Here is a 22162-nt window from a genome sequence, read left to right on the forward strand (position 1 = left end):
CTGGGCCCTGGTGGGCTGTTTCGACACCGGAGTTTTTTTGTTATCAGAACTTTGAACTATTTTAACAAAATGTCTATCTCAAAATTTTTATCTGATGCATATAGGACGTGAAGGAGGTTCAGGGGCTCGTTGCCCTTCAATCTCTATTGACTCTTAAAAAATTAACAAGAACTTTCAATTTTAAATCAATTGAGCCCTTTCTAAAGTTTATACGAGCATCCCTTGAATAAGAAATAATATGAAGGATTCAGAGAATCCTTAAATTACAACCCTTGCCCTGAGGGCTTTGGGGGAGTAGTAATCCTCAAAAGACCAAATTTCCAGAACTTAAAACTACGTTTAATAAAATGGCTGTCTTGAAATTTTGATTGGATGTGTTTGGGGAAAAGGTGGGCGTGAGAGGGGGGTTAGTTTCCCTCAAATCACTTTCGACTATTACAAAGGGCCCTAGCCCTAGGAACTTCCAACCGAATGAGCCTTTTTTGAAGTTTCTACGACACCGCCTTCTATAAAAACCTTATATGCCCCCAGGGCATAACTTAAAACCCTTGCCCTGAGGGTTGTGGTGGGATTGTCCTCCTCAAAAACAATGTTTTCTATCTGGAAATCAACTACGCTGAACAAAATGGCTATCTCAAGATTTTGATTGGATGTGTTTGGGGAAATGATGGGCGTGGGGGGATGGGGGCTAGTTACACTCCAATCACTTTCGACTATTAAAAAGGGCACTAGCTCTTGAATTTCCAATTGAATGATCCTGTTTTGAAGTTACTACGACAACGCCTTCTATAAAAAGCTTATATGCCCCCAGTGCATATATTAACACCCTTGCCCTGACGGTTGTAGGGGAGTATCCTCCTCAAAAATACATTTTCTACCCGGAAATAATCCACGCTGAACAAAATGTCTATCTCATAATTTTTAAAGGGGGTGATTGGGGAAATGATGTGTGTGGGGGAGAGCTAGTTGCACTCTAATAATTTTCAACTATCAAAATAGGTTGTAGCTTTGTAATTTTTAATCAATAGATCCTTTTTGATGTTTCTACGATAACGCCTTCTATAAAAACCTTAACAACCCCCAGGGAATAGTTCAAAACCCTTGCCCTGAGGCTTGGGGGGGATGGTCCTCCTCAAAAATATATGTTCTATCTGGAAATCAACTACGCTGAACAAACTGGCTATATCAAAATTTTAAGTGGCTGTGTGGGGGGGAAGGTGGTGCGTAGGGGGGGCCTAGTTGCCCACCAATTCCTTTCGACGATTACCAAGAGCGAACACCCTTCGAATTCCAATTGACTGCGCCTATTTTGAAATTTTTATGATGACGCCTTCTAAAAAAACTATATATTCCCCCAGGGCATAAATTAAAGATCTTGCTCTAAGGGTTGTGGGGGAGTTCCCTCCTCAAAACCATATTTTCTATCTTTAGAACAACAAAAATGAAAGTATTAACATCTCAAAAGTTTGTTTGGAGATGGGTAGGGAACTAATTGGCATTGGCGGGGGAGCTAGTAATCCGCCAATCGCTTTTTACTATCAAAAACAGCGCTATACCTTTAATTTATAATCTAAAGAGCTTGTTTGAGGCATTCATGACAACACCTTCTATATAAACCTCATATACCCCCAGGGCATAACTTAAAACCCTTGCTCTGAGGGTTGTGGGGAGTGTCCTTTTGAAAAACATATTTTCAATCTGGGAATCAGCTATGCTGAACAAAAATGGCTATATCAAAATTTTGATTGGATGTCTTTGGGGAAATGATGGGTATGGGGGGTGGCTAGTTGTATTCCAATCACTTTTGACTATTAAGAAGGGCACTAGCCCTTTAAATTTCCAATCGAATGAACCTTTTTTGAAGTTTCTACGACAACGCCTTCTATAAGAACCTTATATGCCCCCAGGGCATAACTTAAAACCCTTGCACCGCGGGTTGTTGGGGAGTATCCTCCTCAAAAATGTATTTTCTATCTGGAAATCAACTACGCCGAACAAAATGGCTAGCTCAAAATTTTGATTGGGTGGGTTTGGGGAAATGATGGGCGTGGGGGGGGGCTAGTTGCCCTCCAATCATTTTCAACCATTAAAAAGGGTACTAGCCCTTTGAATTTCCAATCAAATGAGCCTGTTTTGAAGTTTTTACGACAACACTCTCTAAGGAACCCTTATAGGTCTTAAGGGTATAACTTAAAACCCTTGCTTTAAGTTCGGTGGGGGAGTGACTACCAAAAAGACGGAACGAACGTCGGCATTAAAAATATGGCGGACAAAATGGCAAGCTCGAGATTTTGAGTCGGTGTGTGTGGGGAAATGGTGGGCCTGGGAGGGGGGGCTAGTTGCCCTTCAATCACTTTCGATTATTAAAAAGGGAACTAGCCCTTTAATTTCCAATCGAATGAGCCTATTTTGAAGTTTCTATGACAACGCCGTCAATTAGACCCTTACATGTTCCAAGGGCATAACTTAAAACCCTTGCACTGAGGGTTGTGGGGGAGTATTCTCCTCAAAAATATATTTTCTCTCCGGAAATCTACTATGCTGAACAAAATGGCTGTCTACAAATTTTGATTGGATGTGTTTGGGAAAATGATGGGCGCGGGGGGCTAGCTGCCCTTCAATCATTTTCGACTATTAAAAAGGACACTAGAACTCTCGATATCCAATCGAATGAGCCTGTTCTGAAGTTTAGACGACAACATCTTTTATATAAACCTTAGAAACCCCGAGGGCATAACATAAAACCCTAGCCCAGAGGGCTGTGGGGGAGTGTCATCCTCAAAAACCAATCTTCTATCCGGAAATAAACTACGCTGAACAAAATGGCTATCTAAAAATTTTGATTGGATGTGTTTGGGGGAATGATGGGCGTGGGGGGAGGGGAGCTAGTTACCCTCCAATCACTTTCGACTATGAATAAGGGCACTAGCTCTTTGAATTTCCAAACGAATGTGCTTGTTTGTAAGTTTTTAAGACACCACCTTCTATAAAAACAGTATATTACACCAGGGCATAACTTAAAACCATTGCCCTGAGGGTTGTGGGGGAGTATCTTCCTCAAATATTATTTCTATATGGAAATCAACTACGCTTAACAAAATGGCTATCTCAAAATTTTGATTGGATGTGTTCGGGGGAATGTTGGGCGTTGGGTGGGGCTAGTTGCCCTCCAATCACTTTCGACTATTATAAAGGGCACTAGAACTCTGATTTCCAATCGAATGAACCTTTTTGAAGTTTATACGACAACGCCTTCTATAAAAACCTTATATGCCCCCAGGACATAACTTAAAACCCTTGCCCCGACGGTTGTGGGGGAGTGTCTTCCTCAAAAAGATGTTTTCAATCTGGAAATCAACTACGCTGAATAAAATGGCTATCTCAAAATTTTGATTGGATATGTTTGGGGAAATGATGGTCGTGAGGGGGGGAGCCTAGTTGCATTCCAATCACTTTTGACTATTAGAAGGGCACTAGCCCTTTAATTTCCAATAGAATGAGCCTGTATTGAAGTTTCTACGAGAACGCCTTCTATAAAAACCTTATATGCCCCCAGGGCATAATTTAAAACCATTTCCCTGTGGGTTGTGGGGGAGTATCCTCCTCAAAATGTATTTCCTATTTGGAAATCAACTACGCTGAACAAAATGGCTATCTCGAAATTTTGATTGGATGTATTTGGGAAAATGATGGGCGTGGGGGGGGGGCTAGTTACACTCCAATCACTTTCGATTATTAAAAAGGGCACTAGCCCTTTAATTTCCAATCGATTGAGCTTGTTTTTAAGTTTCTACGACAACGCCTTCTGTAAAAACCTTATATGCCCCCGGGGCATAACTTATAATCCTTGCCCTGAAGGTTGTGGAGGAGTGTCCTCTTCAAAAATATGTTTTCTATCTGGACATCAACTATGCTGAACAAAATGGCTGTCTCAAAATTTTGATTGGATGTGTTTGGGGGAATGATGGGCATGAGGGGGGCTAGTTGCCCTCCAATCATTTTTGAATATTAAAAAGGGCACTAGAAATCTTAATTTCCATTCCAATAAGTCCCATTTGAAGTTTCTGCGACGACTCATTCCATGCGAAGTGCCTCTTGGAAAAAAAAATAATAATAATAATAAAACATTTTGAGCCGTTTGGCTTTTACTACAGCCAGAGCTAAAGCGTGGCCTCGGATTATCTTTGATATATTTTTCCTTTTAATTTATATAATAGTGAATAGATAGGATAAACATAATTATAAATTACAAAATTTATATATCAAGATTTATTATACATCTGGCTGTAGCTTAGTTACAGTTTTTTGTTCGTGTAAGGAATGTTCCACCTTTGCCAGTTCTGACTTGACGTTGAAAAAGAACATCTAAACTTAACCAAAGTATATTTTCTTTTTCTTTTTATTAGGAACTAGGAACTTCAAATTTTTATATTACCAGATGACCCCCCCCCCCCAGATCACTCAGATTTGCCGATGTGAAGGAATAAGGATGCCAAATTATTCCAATAAACTGCTCAAACATTTCGTGGCAACGAACTGTAAGTAATGAGCGACTCAGCTCAATAGTAATCAAAACTCTAAAAAACTGAATTTAAATATCAATAGATATACCAAAAGAATCAGTCTATTACGCTGATTCCAAATATCCAAGATTCATCAAGTTTAGTATTACCCATCAAAAGTTACGAGCATGAGAAAATTTGCCTGATTTTGAAATAAGGAGGAAACATCCTCTAACATTAAAGGAATCTTAATAAAAATCACACCATCAGATTCAGCATACCAGAGAACCCTGTAGTAGAAGTTTCAAGCTGCAGTATGCAAAAAAGTGGAATTTTGCTATTTTTGCCAGAAGACGGATCACGGATGCGTGGTATTTGTTTTATTCTTTGTTTTTCTGTTCTTTTTTCCCAGGGGTGATTGTATCGAAATACTGGTCCTAGAAGATCGAGAGAGGGCACATTTGAACGGAATCCAAAAGTTCTAGTGCCCTTTTTAAGTGACCGAAAAGATTGGACGGTGACTGGGCCCTGTCCCACGCCCATCTTTTCCCCAAAATTATCTGATCAAAATTTTGAGATAGCCGTTTTGTTCAGCATAGTTGAAAGATCAAATAATTATGTCTTTAGGTGTAAAATGGCCCCTCACAGTCTGTGGGGAGAGGCCTGTAAGTTATGAAATTTGCCCATTGTTTACGTATAGTATTTGTAATTGGGAAGTATACAGACATTTGTTGTTGTTTTTTTGGGGGGGGGGTCTATGCTTGGGATAGATTTCTATACGGGGAATCGTCCTTGGGGAGGGAAATTTATGGGGGGGGGTGAATATTCCAGGGGAAATGTTACACTGGGGGGGGGGGGGATATGACAGAATTACTATACGAAATTCTTTTTAATTGTCTTCCATTCTCTTTGCCAAATTTTTCATGTGGAGATGTTCTGGGGATGTTATCCAGGGGCTTTTTTCCGTGTGTTTGATTTCTAGGAAATAATTTCCACGGAAGGGGGTATTTGTGGAGTGATTGAGAAACCAATTAGATTACAGTCTTATTCAAATGAAAGAATGCCAAGGGGAATTTTTCAGGCTAAATCGTCCGTAACCAATTTTACAGAGAGGGGATTCTCAGAGAGGATGGAACTGTCTCGAGGGAATTTGACGGGGTGGATACACTTTGCGTTCGATGAAATTTACACGGAGGAGTTTTCCGTGAGGGGGTGGGGTATAATTCACAGAGGGTGAGCCATATTTACCGGTATTATTTGAAAAACGAAAAAAATTATTCCGTATAGGAAGGGTTGCCCCCTCCTGAATACCCTGCTCTTTACGCTAAAGTTTGACTGTTTGTCCCAATTTCTAAGAGCTTGTAATGAAACACGGAGGTCGTTTCATTAGAATAGGAAGCTTTTTCAAAAGTGCTAACAGCTTTAGCGTAAAGAGCAAGGCATTGAGGAGGGGGCAACCATTCCTATACGGAATAAATCCGCCAAAATTAATATACAAATTTTGTTTAAATTTTCAATGTGCGGTGAGCCAAATTCGAACCTGCATTAGTTAAAAAACGTTCAGAAATTAAAAAAATAAAACAAGTTTTTTTTAACTAAATATGAGAAGCGACATTAAAACGAACAGAAATTATTCCGTATATGAAAGGGGCTGCCCCTCCTCAACGTCTCGCTCTTTGCGCTAAAGTTTATATTGTTTAAAATAGTAGAGTTGTGACGAAGAGTCAAACTTTAGCGTAAAGAGTGATGCGTTGAGGAGGCAAAAGGAATCCAGTCCTACTACAACTACCACTAAAGCTTTAAGGACTACCCGTTGCACGGCAATCAACAACACCGCTACTACTCTTGCTGTGACGATTCTTACCATGTCCACTACTGCTGCTGTTCATGAGTTATCTGAGTAGCAGGAACTGGTTTCTATCAAGAGAACCAAAGAGCCTGTTAGACGACATCTTGAAAGTGTCCGTTCAGCCAATGAGTGCCAGTTGAAATAGTTGGACGACAGCCAAAGCGGATATGAGCTGCTGGATGATGCCTTTTGAAACCTCCTAAGATTGCCTGTTGAGTATAATGTCATAGTGGCCTGTTGGACGATTAGTCGTAGTCGTATGTAGAGTAAATGCAGTGCTTCTACTATGTCGGATCTGCAGATCCACTTGTTGCTAAAATTTTCTTTAGAAGTTAAACGTATTGTATTAATATCTTTAAACAGGTTCAAAATCTGAAAAAATAGCCCACCAAAAAGAAAGAGTTTATTTGGGGTCTGGGCACAACTATGAAGAGTCGTAAAAGATTCGTGAACCTGTTTCTCTTCTTGAAGTCAGAGTTTCATTCTAGCAGAGATTCGGCTTCAACTATAGCAGAGATACTACCTAAAGCGGTAACAGGCGAGAGAGATAAGCTGAGTCTACTATGATTCTAGCACAGATACCAATAGATATTCCACTTAGTTAATCATTCTCTAGTGTAGAGGCGGTGAAGTAAATCAGGGAGTAATTTTGTTTGAAGGCGGACTGCTTTACATTAAATTGTTTACTTTCTGCTTATTTTTTGCATGGGGTTCTGTTTCACGCTCTCCGTTTAGTATATATTGATATTAATTTCCGAGGGTCTCAACAGTCCCAGATTCATTAAAGTTATAAAAAAGAAAATGTAAGACGTATTTTGTTTTCTGCAAAACGTCAATGTCTTTTTGGTTTATAGTGACGTTATGGTTATGATGCCCTGGTAATAAAGTGATTTATAGTGGTTTTGCACTTGAATGATTATTATTTGACTTCATTTCTGCTTGCGTTCGGTTTAATGTCTCATCACTTTTCTTTGAAAGGCTTATTTCGTGGAAAAAGTTTTTTTTAATTAATAATAAGTAAAGTGACGTATTATGTATTGTCAGTAGCGAACTTTCCACATTTCAATTTTTCAGTAATACCCAGGTCCTTTACCAACAATCCTGAAAATACTGGCTTGCAGCCATAAAAAACGCGAAAAAGGTTCCTTATTTCGTGAAAAGGGGCTTATTTCGTGGAAAAAGTTTTTTTAATTAATAATAAGTAAAGCGACGTATTATGTATTGTCAGTAGCAAACTTTCCACATTTCAATTTTTCAGTAACACTCAGGTCCTTTACCAACAATCCTGAAAATACTGGCTTGCAGCCATAAAAAACGCGAAAAGGTTCCTTATTTCGTGAAAAGGGGATTATTTCGTGGAAAAAGTTTTTTTTAATTAATAATAAGTAAAGCGACGTATTATGTATTGTCAGTAGCAAACTTTCCACATTTCAATTTTTCAGTAACACTCCGGTCCTTTACCAACAATCCTGAAAATACTGGCTTGCAGCCATAAAAAACGCGAAAAGGTTCCTTATTTCGTGAAAAGGGGCTTATTTCGTGGAAAAAGTTTTTTTTTAATTAATAATAAGTAAAGCGACGTATTATGTATTGTCAGTAGCAAACTTTCCACATTTCAATTTTTCAGTAACACTCAGGTCCTTTACCAACAATCCTGAAAATACTGGCTTGCAGCCATAAAAAACGCGAAAAGGTTCCTTATTTCGTGAAAAGGGGCTTATTTCGTGGAAAAAGTTTTTTTAATTAATAATAAGTAAAGCGACGTATTATGTATTGTCAGTAGCAAACTTTCCACATTTCAATTTTTCAGTAACACTCAGGTCCTTTACCAACAATCCTGAAAATACTGGCTTGCAGCCATAAAAAACGCGAAAAAGGTTCCTTATTTCGTGAAAAGGGGCTTATTTCGTGGAAAAAGTTTTTTTTAATTAATAATAAGTAAAGCGACGTATTATGTATTGTCAGTAGCAAACTTTCCACATTTCAATTTTTCAGTAACACTCAGGTCCTTTACCAACAATCCTGAAAATACTGGCTTGCAGCAATAAAAAACGCGAAAAGGTTCCTTATTTCGTGAAAAGGGGCTTATTTCGTGGAAAAAGTTTTTTTTAATTAATAATAAGTAAAGCGACGTATTATGTATTGTCAGTAGCAAACTTTCCACATTTCAATTTTTCAGTAACACTCAGGTCCTTTACCAACAATCCTGAAAATACTGGCTTGCAGCCATAAAAAACGCGAAAAGGTTCCTTATTTCGTGAAAAGGGGCTTATTTCGTGGAAAAAGTTTTTTTAATTAATAATAAGTAAAGCGACGTATTATGTATTGTCAGTAGCAAACTTTCCACATTTCAATTTTTCAGTAACACTCAGGTCCTTTACCAACTATCCTGAAAATACTGGCTTGCAGCCATAAAAAACACGAAAAGGTTCCTTATTTCGTGAAAAGGGGCTTATTTCGTGGAAAAAGTTTTTTTAATTAATAATAAGTAAAGTGACGTATTATGTATTGTCAGTAGCGAACTTTCCACATTTCAATTTTTCAGTAATACCCAGGTCCTTTACCAACTATCCTGAAAATACTGGCTTGCAGCCATAAAAAACACGAAAAGGTTCCTTATATATTATATGTATATATATATATATATATATATATATATATATATATATATATATATATATATATATAAGTAAGCATATAAGTAAGTTTTATAAGTAAGCAGCGACCCGGCTCAATGGTAACCGAAACTCTAGAAAACGGGTTTTTGATACCAATAGATACATCAAAAAGAATTAGATTTCAATGCTAATTTCAAATATATAACTTTCATCAAGTTTAGTGCTACCCATCAAAAGTTACGCGCCTGAGAAAATTTGGCTGATTTTCGAAAAAAGGGGGAAAGACCCCCTAAAAGTTATAGAACCTTAATGAAAATCACACCTTCATATTCAGCGTATCAGAGAACACAACTGTAGAAGTTTCAAGCTCCTATCTACAAAAATGTGGAATTTTGCATTTTTTGTCAGAAGAAAGATCACGAATGCGTGTTTATTTGTTTTTTTTTTGTTTTTTTTTTCCCCAGGGGTGATCGTATCGATCCAGTGGTCATAAAATATCGCGGGAGGCCTCATTGAAACGGAAATTAAAAGTTCTAGTGCCCTTTTTAAGTGACCAAAAAAATGCAGGGCAACTAGGCCCCCTCCCACGCTCATTTTTTTCCCCAAAGTCACCTGATCAAAATTTTGAGATAGCCATTTTGTTCAGCAAGGTTGAAAAAATGAGAACTATGTCCTTTAGGATGACTTAATCCCCCGAAGTCTCCGGGGGGAGGGCTGAAAGTTATGAACTTTACCCAATGTTAACATATAGTATTGATTATTAGGAAGTATTAATTAAAAAAACTTCTTCAACAAAATAAGTTTTTCAAAGAAAATTAAAGAACTCCATTAAACAAAAAATGAGCAAAACTAAAATCAAATAATCTACCAAGCGTGAAACTACTACAAATCAGCATTGATAAATAAACGAAACCCAAAACGAACTGAAATTACAATAATTAACCGAGTCAAACTCAAAACGAGCAGAAATTAGCATAAGTTGGGCGCAAAACCCCTATGCCTCCCCAAGGCCAGAGCAAAATTTGCACTTTACTAAAAAATATATAATTGTTTTTACTTTTATAACTTTAATAAATCAAATAATATCATCATGTTTATTTATAAATATAATTATATTTATATGAAACCCGCAATGAACGTTCATTTTTATTTTTTCAGTAAATTGAAAATTTTGTTCTGGCCTTGGGAGGGTATAGAGGTTTTGCGCCCAAATAATGTTAATTTCTGCTCCTTTTGAGTTTGACTCGGTTAATTATTGTAATTTCTGTTCGTTTAGGGTTTCATTTATTTATCAATGCTGATTTGTAGCAGTTTCACGCTTGGTAGATTATTTGATTTTAGTTTTGCTCATTTTTTGTTTAATGGAGTTCTTTACTTTTCTTTGAAAAACTTATTTTGTGGAAAAAGTTTTTTTAAATTAATTTCTGTTGGTTTTATATTGACATAGTCTTTTCAGGGGAAAAGAAAATTATACTTTAAATCTTTTCGTTTTTTAAGACTTTATAGTTCGGCCTGCTATTTGTATGCCGGAGAAAAATTTTCAGCAATTTTTAATAGCATACACCCTTTTAAAAATCTGGACACAAATAGTACTGTTTAATTTAGTTTCATAGCTCCTCTAGTTGACCTGTAATGGAAAACTTGATACCATTCGCAAAAAAATCTGTTTACTTTCTTTGATAGCTTGGATACACTTTGGATTTGGTTAAATTTTAAGAGCAGAAGTAGCCCCGAACGTTTGAACATAATACCCTTAGTCGTTCTTGGGATACTGCTGAGATGCCTTATTGGGAATTAGCATTATCACAGTGCATTTTGATCTAACCTTAAGTCAACATTTAGTTTTTAAACATATAAAAAATTGGATTTGAGGACGACTAAAATCTATTCTATAAGTCATATGAAACAACTTTCTACATAAACCTTATATGCCCCAAGTGCACAACTTACAACCCTTGCATTGGGGGCTCTGAGGGGAGTATCATTCTAAAAGACCTAATTTCAAGAACTTTTGACTAAGTTGAACAAAATAGATATCTCAAAATTTGAATTGGATGTGTTTGGGAAAATGGTAGACCTGAGAGGGGCGTTAATCACTATCCAATAACTTTCAACTATTAAAAACGGCACTATCCCTTTCAATTTTCAATTGAACGAGCCCTTTTGAAGATTCTACGACATCGCTTTCAATGCCCTAAGAGCATAACTTACAATCCCTGCCCTGAGGGCTGTGGGGAGAGGGGTTGTCGTCCTTAAAGAACTAATTTCTATAACTTTCAACAACGTTGAATAAAATGGCTATAAAAAAATTTTGATTGGATATGTTTTGGGAAGAGGTGGGCGAGAAAGGGGGGTTAGTTGCTCTCAAATCACTTTTGACTATTAAAAACAGTACTAGGCCTTTGAACTTAAAATCGGAGGAGCACTTTTTAAAGTTTCTGTGACAAGGATTTAAAAACAGCTCTTATATACCTTCAGGGAATAACTCATAATCCTTGCCCTGATGGTTGGGGGTGAGTGTCCTCCTTAAAAATAGGTTTTTTTACCTGGAAATCACCTACTCTGAACAAAATGGCTATCTCAAAATTTTGATTGGATGCGTTTGGGGGAATGAAGGGCGTGAGGGGGGGGGATAGTGCACTCCAATCACTTTCAACTATTAAAAAGGGTACTAACCCTTTGAAGTTTCAATTGAAGGAGCCTTTTTGGATGATTCTATGAAAACTCCTTCCATAAAAACCTGATATGCCCCCAGGGCATAACTTAAAATCCTTGCCCTGAGGGTCGTTGGGGAGTGTCCTACTCAAAAACGTATTTTCTATCTGGAAATCAACTACGCTGAACAAAATGGCTTTTTCAAAATTTTGATTGGATGTGTTTGGGGAATGATGGGCGTTGGAAGGGGCTAGTTGCCCTCCAATCACTTTCGACTATTAAGATGACACTAGCCCTTTGAGTTTCCAATCGAATGAGCCTGTTTTGAAGTTTCTACGACAACGCCTATAAGAACCTTATATGCCCCAAGGGCATAACTTAAAACCCTTGACCTAACGGTTATGGGGGAGTGTCCCTCTAAAAGCATATTTTCTATCTGGAATTCACCTAGCCTACGCTGAACAAAATGGCTATCTGAAAATTCTGATAGGATGTTTTTGGGGGAATGATGGGCGTGGGGGGCTAGTTGCCCACCAATCACTTTCAACTATTAGAACGGGCACTAGCGCTTTGAATTCCTAATTGAATGAGCCTGTTTTGAAGTTTCTACGAGACACCTTCTATGAAAAACCTTATATGCCCCCAGGGTATAACTTAAAACCTTTGCCCTGAGGGTTGTGGGGGAGTGTCCTCCTCAAAAAATATTTTCTATCTGGAAATCAACTACGCAAAACAATATAGCTATCTCAAAATTTTTATTGGATGTGTTTGGGGGAATGATGGGTGTTGGGGGGCTAGTTACCCTCCAATCACTTTTGACAATTAAAAAGGGCACTAGCCCTTTGAATTTCCAATCGAATGAGCCTGTTTTGAAGTTTCTACGACAATACCTTCTACGACAAGGTTTATATATTTTTATATAAACCTTATATGCCCCAGGGCATAACTTAAAACCCTTGCCCTGAGGATTGTGGGGGAGTGTCCTCCTCAAAAACATATTTTCTATCTGGAAATCAACTATACTGACAAAATGCCTATCTCAGAATTTGATTGGATGTGTTTGGGTGAATGATGGGCGTGGGGGGAATGCTAGTTGCCCTCCAATCACTTTCGACTATTAAAAAGGGCACTAGCCCTTTGAATTTCCAATCCAAAGAGCCTGTTTTGAAGTTTCTACGACAAGGCCTTCTATAAAAACCTTATATGCCCCCCAGTGTTTAGGGTAATGATTGGCGTGAGGGGAGGAGGCTAGTTGTCCTCCAATAACTTTCGACTATTAAAAAGGGCACTAGCCCTTTGCATTTCCAAACCAATGAGCCTGTTTTGAAGTTTCTACGACAACGCCTTCTATAGAAACCTTATATGCTCCCAGGGCATAACTTGAAACCCTTGTCCTGAGGGTTGTAGGGGAGTGTCCTCCTCATAAAAAAATTTTTTCCCCAGGGCATAACTTATATATATCCCTATAAAACACAAATATTTATCTATTTTGGTTTCCGCATAAAATTATGGAGAACATGGGACGTCAGAAGTGCTTCATCATTCTGACTCACAGCCGCGAAGAAAAAGACCAGCCTTGAACGCAACGCTAAATTGGTTGGACACAAGTCAGCTTTTTAGTTTTTCGATTGAAATGGTATGTGTTTCCCAATTTACACACTTTGTCTGCAATTAGCCTAACTGATTTAGCTTATTTTAGGTTTATCAATTAACGATATTATGTTTAGGCTAGGAGCCAACTAACTTTGTTTAGATTAGCTATATAGACTCAGGAAATGGATATAATTTTGAAAATCCATTGATTTTTGGAAATTTTGTTGTTTTCTTTGTCTTATGAATAGTTTTTGGTTGTAACTAGAGAGGGGATATCAAATTCCTCCCCTCAAAATTTTTTCCTAGTAGCCAGTTCATAGTAACTGATGGAGATTCGACCATCTCCAAAATATTTCCAATTAAAATTTTCAAAATTTCCAATTAAAATTTTATTTAGCCTATAGGTTACATTTTTATTTGTATTTGATTAATAACTAATCGAGGGGAGTGTATTCTCATGGCCCTATACATAACATAATGTAAATGGGTTTAAAAAGTATAATATTATACTTCAAAAGTATTTTAAATAAAGACGATTAATACTTCCTGTGCGAGATTGTCAAGAAAATAATTATTTCTACTTCGAAGTGTTCAGAGCGATTTTTCATTACATCCAAATTTTCGAAACTCGGTGTATATGACATATATTTTATATTTCTCGCCATTGGGATTTCCGCCTCTCGACGTCCCTCTCGGGCTGGCACAGTGAATGTTCACTCCTATCTGGGTGCGCATCAAAGTCTCACTATTTTTAGGTCTCAACCAACATTACCCACCTTTGATCCTTATATAAATCCAAATAAATGCCCAAGTCTTTAAATAAAAACTTCAGAGCTAATTTATGAAATTTTAGGTTTTCGTACATACTAAGATAATTACATACATTAATATTCAAATAATTATTAAAAATAACCAATAACCATATAATTTAAGAATAAAAATAAAGTGATTTTGTGTATATATTAAATAACATATTGAACAAAGTAAAGAAAGATTATCTTTTTTAAAGAATAGGCGCTGAGGGGAAGCGAGTATAATAGAAAGTTTTAATTTTGGTTATATGTGTGTAAGATCATTTGACATATATAAGAATAATTTTTATATGGTTATTGTTATTCAAATTTATATTTGTCATTGTAAGGCAAATTTATATTTATAATCAATTTATATGTAAGACAAATTTAAGCAAGACTGGGGTGGTTATTATTGGGAAAAGTAGAGAATGTAGTTAGTTCGCTTTGACACCGAAATATCCATATAATCCAATAATCAATCAAATTTGCCTTTATTGTAAAATTTTATTTTATCTTTAAAATATTTTAATATTAAATGTTACTTTTCAGTTTTTACTTCGTTCGCCATCAGCCTTCTCATTCTCAATTGTATACTTCTACCTGTGATTGAGTACATCAATTTACTTTTCTGTTAAGACGTTATTACCACATTACACCGTTACGAGATTACAGCATTTTCATAAAGCACTTAGTTTCAATTCATTGAGTTTTTCCTATAATAACCTGAAATTTTTGTTTGAAGTCAAGACTTGTATTGTAGTTTAAAACCTATAAATTACCATCTACCTAGAAATAAAGTCTACCTAGGCTCCAAATTATAATTTTATTTCTACAGGTTTTTCTTCCTTTTTCAAAAGATTTTAGATAAATTTCCAAAACTACACGTTATTTTTAATGATAACGTCTAGGCTGCAACTATCTTGGGGCCAGAGACGTGCTATAGTATCCTAATAATTTGTTACTCTCCATGATTGGGTTCACAAAAAAAACGTTTCAGAGCCTCAGATGTACCACGTGCAGTCAGAACAGAAGAAAATGGAAATTATATAAATTTTCGAATGGAACATATTCGAAACATCTGCAGTGTATAAATGTATTTAAATATATATTCTCTACCTCCGAAAATTTTCCTTTCTCGTGGCTAAACCTGGAACACATATCGGTTAAAAAGGCAACTTTTGTTGGCGTCTTAATGATCCATAATCTATACCTCAAAGTTGGTTGTGTTTATTTAAAATACCATCTTGGAAAATTGTATCTACCCAAGACGCAACTCACAGCAGTTGACTGAGTGGCGAAATGGGGCCACGCATATATATATATATATATATATATATATATATATATATATATATATATATATATATATATATATATATATATATATAAATTGTGTGGCTGCACTCAGGAGGCGGCTAAAACAGAAAGTTTGAGCAGGGGGTGGGGGCCTTTTCGGATTGAAAGTTTATTCCTAAAGACGTCGTTTTAGTCAGTGCCTAAAACAAGAATTAAAACATATATTTTAATGACAACCTGTAAAATCACTTCTGTCTCTAAGACCTTGGATAAATAACTATTAAGTATTGATACATCTTTTTGGTGGTTTGCTTTTCAATCTCTTTTTTTAGTAGATCTGTTTTTATGTTTTTACTTTTTTTCTGACCAGGACCGAGGAAGCAACAAAACCAAACATCTCATCTACATTTAATTCTCATAATGAAAGTTCTTTCATCGTTTTGTTTGATTAAATAAAAAATATAGGTGTTAATTAGAGCGACCACACCTAATAAGTGAATTTATTTTAATTATAATAAAATATACCAAAATATGATTATAATGTAATACTTTCTTAACAAAATCATGTAAACTTCAGCTGAAAATCATGGAAAGCAGGCCGTCCAGAACACAATATATTAAATAGCTAACCTAACCAACTCTATATATAAAATATTAAATATATTATTATATTATTCTATATTATTATATATTAAATAAAAAAAACAAGCTTTTTTTTTACTGAAAGTAAGGAGCGGCATTAAAACTCCGTATATGATAGGGGCTGCCCCCTTCTCAACGCCTCGCTGTTTACACTAAAGTTTTTTATTGCTTTTAAAAATAAATATGTAATAAAGAGTCAAACTTTAGCGTAAAGAGTGAGGCATTGAGGAGGGGACTGTTCCTTTCATATACGGAATAATTTCTGTCCGTTTTTAAGTTTTAATTTCACTCCTTACTTCAATATATAAAAACTTTTTTTATATTAAATTTCTTAACTATTTTTAATTAAGATATCTTTTAAATGGTATCTTCTGACGTTAATAATTGAAATGAAATTTCCTTTCCATTTTTACTTTTTTTTTTTTGCTAAATTTTTTTACCTCAATTTGTATACTAAATCACTTAATAATTAAATTGTTTGAAAAACTTTTATATTTGTATATTTTTATTACGCATATTAGAGGGTTTGCCGCCTTATTAATACCTCGCTCTTTACGCTAAAGTCCAAATTTTGTCCCAATTCTTTAGGAATGACACATCAATCACAAAGGCCGTTAATTAGAATAAAGAGCTCTTATGAAAGTGCTAAAAACAATCTTTGGCTTAAAGAGTGAGGAATTGACTAGGGGGTGAACCCAATCATAGACGTAATAATTTCTTTTAATTTTAAGTTTTAACATTAACCACAATCCACCTTGCAATTATAGCGTATTTTCACTTTTCAGCTGAAGTGGTCGCAAATCAAATGAGAGAAAATCCCTCCGATTATGTTCCGTCATGCTCTACGTCCAATGTGGACCAAGAAGTGGAACCATTAAAGTCAGCTCATCCAATAGAAGAAGATGTGGAATGGGAGCTCCTGGAAGAAAAGGAAATAACAAACAAAGACTTACTAGGAAATTTGTTTGAAAATCTGAACTTAAAACGACTACAAAAGAAAGGAATTTTCGTCGACGCTTCGAATAGAGCTACCCTTTTTAGTGTTTTAACGACCTGCAAGTGTACGATATCCCTTGTTCGCAAGTTAAAATTGGACACCTTGGTAAAAGAGATATAGTGAAATATAATATTTTGTCAAGAGAAGACATTCGGTACCGAATCATAATACTAGTCAACGTAAGAGTGGAAATGACAGCAAAAGAATATGCCACTTTAAAGAAAATGACAGTGTATGATGTTGACTTTACTAAGCATATTGTTAGTGCAGTTTGTAGTCAGTCGGAAGATTACCAGGAAGCCATCTGGTTAAAACCAATGGCTGAACTATTCAAAAATCCTGTTTTTTTTAATTTAACCAACAGGCAAAACACAATTAAAGCTTCAAAAAGGATGATGAAACGAAGCTTGTGCTCTTACACTAAGCTGAAAATTAAAGATCAGAGACATGATTTTACCAAAAAAATGTCAACATGAATAAATGAAGCAGACTATATTTTCCGTCAACTCACTCTTTGAAAATATCAAAATATGATTTACAACTTCTATAAATTACCATGTACTTGTTTAACTGGATGTACTACAAATTAATGTTGTAATGTATTAAAGGAGGACATTTTTGACCAGGAATACGATGTAAATAAAGAGCAAAAGAGCTTAAAGTTTTGCTCAAATTTTTTTGACGTCTTTCCTCTAGATTTTTACAGTTTGAAGTCTACGAGAGAATGATGTGTTGTTTATGGATGTGCTCAATTATTCCTCTGCCACCTATTGACTCTCTGCCACCGTATAAGTGTAATCTGTGTATGAATGTTAACGATTCGTAAAATATTCCTGCTAAGAGAAGTACGATGTAAATAAAGAGCAAAGGAGCTTAAAGTTTTTTGATGTCTTTCCTCTAAATTTTTACATTTTAAAGTCTACGACAGAATGATGTGTCCAAATCTTGCACAAATCACCTTATGCTTATGTATTCATTTTCAGTTGAAGAGAAGTGAAGTAAGTATCCATACTGCCAAAGGATAACAATGACTTACAAGTAAAATTTCACAGTGACATTGAAACTCAATGAGCTTTTAGTTTGAACAAGTTTTAAAAAAACAGCAGCTTGAGAAGAGATAAGATGTTTATTTAAAAATTTACCAACCCAACCCCCATCCCCTAATATGAAAATATATAGCCCAAATTATATAATTCCAATGTATTCTGTCACCCACCACTCGTTTTCCACTGAGCATAAGCTAACTGTTTCTTAATGCAGACAGATAAAACCGCTTTGTTCTCGAGTTTTACACAGCATAAACTTGAGTGTTGGTGATATAATACATAAGTAACCTTTAATCTATCACGCATTCAATTATTATAAATTTAAGGTTAATATATTATGCCCAAAACCTAGAGTAAAAGAACGTGAGAATCAAATTAAATTGCAGAGAATAAGAGAAAAAGGTATCGTCTGAAAGGCTCCACTTAATTTCTGTGTAAAACAACGGCTATATTTTGAAAGAGTGCAAAAGAAGGTCTCAAGTGATGTATCCGTCTAATTTATTGCTTAACAATGAAAATATATCCAAACTTATCAACAAATCCCATCCCCCTTCTCTGCATAGGTACCATGCTTTCCCTTTTCAACATTAGTTCCCAGGTAGGTGCCACTTCAATCAAAGCCACATTTTTAGCTGCCAAAAACAAATAAATAACCTTAGAGTGATCATCTATAAAGTGAACAAGAAAATTTCTTAGTTACCAGAACTGATGCTTAAACATTTTTGTATTTACTAATAAATTTCAGATATTAAGCATAAAAAAATTAACTTCAAGAAAACGGAGAAAACAAAATTGGCCGAAAACGCAACCTAACTCACACAATTCCTAACAAATCAACATCTTTTCTAACAAATCCAGTGGTACAACTATTACTAAGATTCTTGAAGCACTCTTCTTTTTCAACCCTTTAAAAGAGGTTATCCTCTTTTAGATATTTTCTAAAAAGTCCTCCTGGTAACAAAAAACTTTGAGCAGAACTTTAAGCTCCTTCGCTCTTTATTTACACCGTATTTCTCTTAGCTGGCATATTTTACGAATCATTAACATTCATACACAGGTTAAACTTATGTGGTGGCAGACGGTCAATTGGTGGCAGAGGGATAATTGAGCACATCCATAAAGAACACATCATTCTCTCGTAGACTTTAAAATGTAAAAATCTAGAGGAAAGACGTCAAAAAACTTTGAGCAAAACCTTAAGCTCCTTTGCTCTTTATTTAAATCGTATTTCTCTTGGCAGGAATATTTTACGAATCGTTAACATTCATACACAGATTACACTTATACGGTGGCAGAGAGTCAACAGGTGGCAGAGGTATAATTGAGCACAGCCATAAATAACACATCATAGTCTCTTAGACTTTAAAATGTAAAAATATAGAGGAAAGACGTCAAAAAACTTTGAGCAAAACCTTAAGCTCCTTTGGTCTTTATTTACATCGTATTTCTCTTAGCAGGAATACTTTACGAATCGTTAATATTCATACGCAGATTACACTTATACGGTGGCAGAGAGTCAACAGGTGGCAGAGGGCTAATTGAGCACAGCGATAAATAACACATAATAGTCTCTTATACATTGAACTGTAAAAATCTAGTGAAAAGACGTCAAAAAAATTTGAGCAAAACTTTAAGCTTCTTTGCTCTTTATTTACATCGTATTTCTCTTAGCAGGAATATTTTACGAATCGTTAACATTCATACACAGATTACACTTAGGCTATACGGTGGCAGAGAGTCAACAGGTGGCAGAGGAATAATTGAGCACAGAGATAAATAACACATCATAGTCTCTTAGACTTTAAAATGTAAAAAACTAGAGGAAAGACGTCAAAAAACTTTCAGCAACACCTTGAGTTCCTGTTCTATTTATTTACATCGAACGTATATTAGCATGGATACTTTACGATTCGTTAATAGTCATGCGCAGATTAATCATAGAAGTTGTGATAGACTCATCAGGTTGAAGGTTGAAATGAGAGAAAATGCATCCGTAGCTCATAATACTGTATACAACGTTATTCTTTAATAAACCAGTCAAGAGTCATCAAAAAACTTTGAGCAAAACCTTAAGTTCAAGCTGTATTTATGTCAACAGTATTTATATTATAATGACAACTTTAAGAATCGTTAATATAAATGCGCAGAGATTTCAATTAAATTTTGTGAGATTAAACTGTAGGAATGGTACAACCTTATAACTTACATACAGAGAAAAAAAGAGTCAATAATACTTTGAACTTTATAACTATAGTGAACGAACGTCTACAAACTGTGAGAACTACCTTAACTTTCTTTGCTATTTATTTAAATCGTATTTATCTTCGCATAAAAACTTTAAGACTCGTTAATATTCATACACAGATTATACTTATATGGTGGGAGAGAGTCAACTGGTGGCAGAGGAATAACTGAGCACAGCGATAAATAGCACATCATAGTGTATTATACTTTAAACTGTAAAAATCAAGAGGAAAAACGTCAAAACACTTTGAGCAAAACCTTAAGTTCCTTTGCTATTTATTTACATCGTTCTTATCTTGGCATGGATAGTTTACGAATCGCTGATATGCATACTCAGATTACACATATGCAGTGGAAGACAGTCAATATGTGGAAGGGGGATAATTGAGAACATCCATAAAGTGCACCTCATTCTCTCGTAGACTTTAAAATGTAAAAATTTATAGGAGAGACGTCAAAAAACTTTGAGCAAAACCTTAAGCTCCTTTGGTTTTTATTTAAATCGTATTTCTCTTAGCAGGAATAATTTACGAATCGTTAATATTCATATGCAGATTGTTATGGTGGCAGAGAGTCAACTGGTGGCAGAGGAATAATTGAGCACAGCGATAAATAGCACATCATAGTCTCTTAGACTTTAAACTGTAAAAATCTAGAGGAAAGACGTCAAAAAACTTTCAGCAAAACTTTAAGCTCTTTTGCTCTTTATTTACATCGTATTCCTGGTCAAAAATGTCCTCCTTTAATACATTACAACATTAATTTGTAGTACATCCAGTTAAACAAGTACATGGTAATTTATAGAAGTTGTAAATCATATTTTGATATTTTCAAAGAGTGAGTTGACGGAAAATATAGTCTGCTTCATTTATTCATGTTGACATTTTTTTGGTAAAATTATGTCTCTGATCTTCAATTTTCAGCTTAGTGTAAGAGCACAAGCTTTGTTTCATCATCCTTTTTGAAGTTTTAATAGTGTTTTGCCTGTTGGTCAAATTAAAAAAAACAGGATTTTTGAATAGTTCAGCCATTGGTTTTAACCATTTAACCAGATGGCTTCCTGGTAATCTTCCGACTGACTACAAACTGCACTAACAATATGCTTAGTAAAGTCAACATCATAAACTGTCATTTTCTTTAAAGTGGCATATTCTTTTGCTGTCATTTCCACTCTTACGTTGACTAGTATTATGATTCGGTACCGAATGTCTTCTCTTGACAAAATATTATATTTCACTATATCTCTTTTACCAAGGTGTCCAATTTTAACTTGCAAACAAGGGATATAGTACGCTTGCAGGTACGTTAAAACACTAAAAAGGGTAGCTCTATTCAAAGCCTGGATGAAAATTCCTTTCTTTTATAGTCGTTTTAAGTTCAGATTTTCAAATAAATTTCCTAGTAAGTCTTTGTTTGTTATTTACTTTTCTTCCAGGAGCTCCCATTCCACATGTTCTTCTATTGGATGAGCTGACTTTAATGGTTCCACTTCTTGGTTCACATTGGACGTAGAGCATGACGGAACATAATCGGAGGGATTTTCTCTCATTTGATTTGCAACCACTTCAGCTGAAAAGTGAAAATACGCTGTCATAATTGCAAGGTGGATTGTGGTTAATGTTAAAACTTAAAACTAAAAGAAATTATTACGTCTATGATTGGGTTCGCCCCCTAGTCAATTCTTCACTCTTTAAGCCAAAGATTGTTTTTAGCACTTTCATAAGAGCTTTTTATTCTAATTAACGGCCTTTGTGATTGATGTGTCATTCCTAAAGAATTGGAACAAAATTTGGACTTTAGCGTAAAGAGCGAGGTATTAATAAGGCGTCAAACCCCCTAATATACGTAATAAAAATATACAAATATGAAATTCGTTACACAAGTTAATTCGTAAGTCATGTCAGATCAAAATTTCGAGAAAGCCAT

This window comes from Artemia sp. Qi Xiang Cuo, chromosome 15, assembly GCF_049724085.1.
Source record: "Artemia sp. Qi Xiang Cuo chromosome 15, ASM4972408v1, whole genome shotgun sequence".
NCBI lineage: Eukaryota > Metazoa > Arthropoda > Branchiopoda > Anostraca > Artemiidae > Artemia > Artemia sp. Qi Xiang Cuo.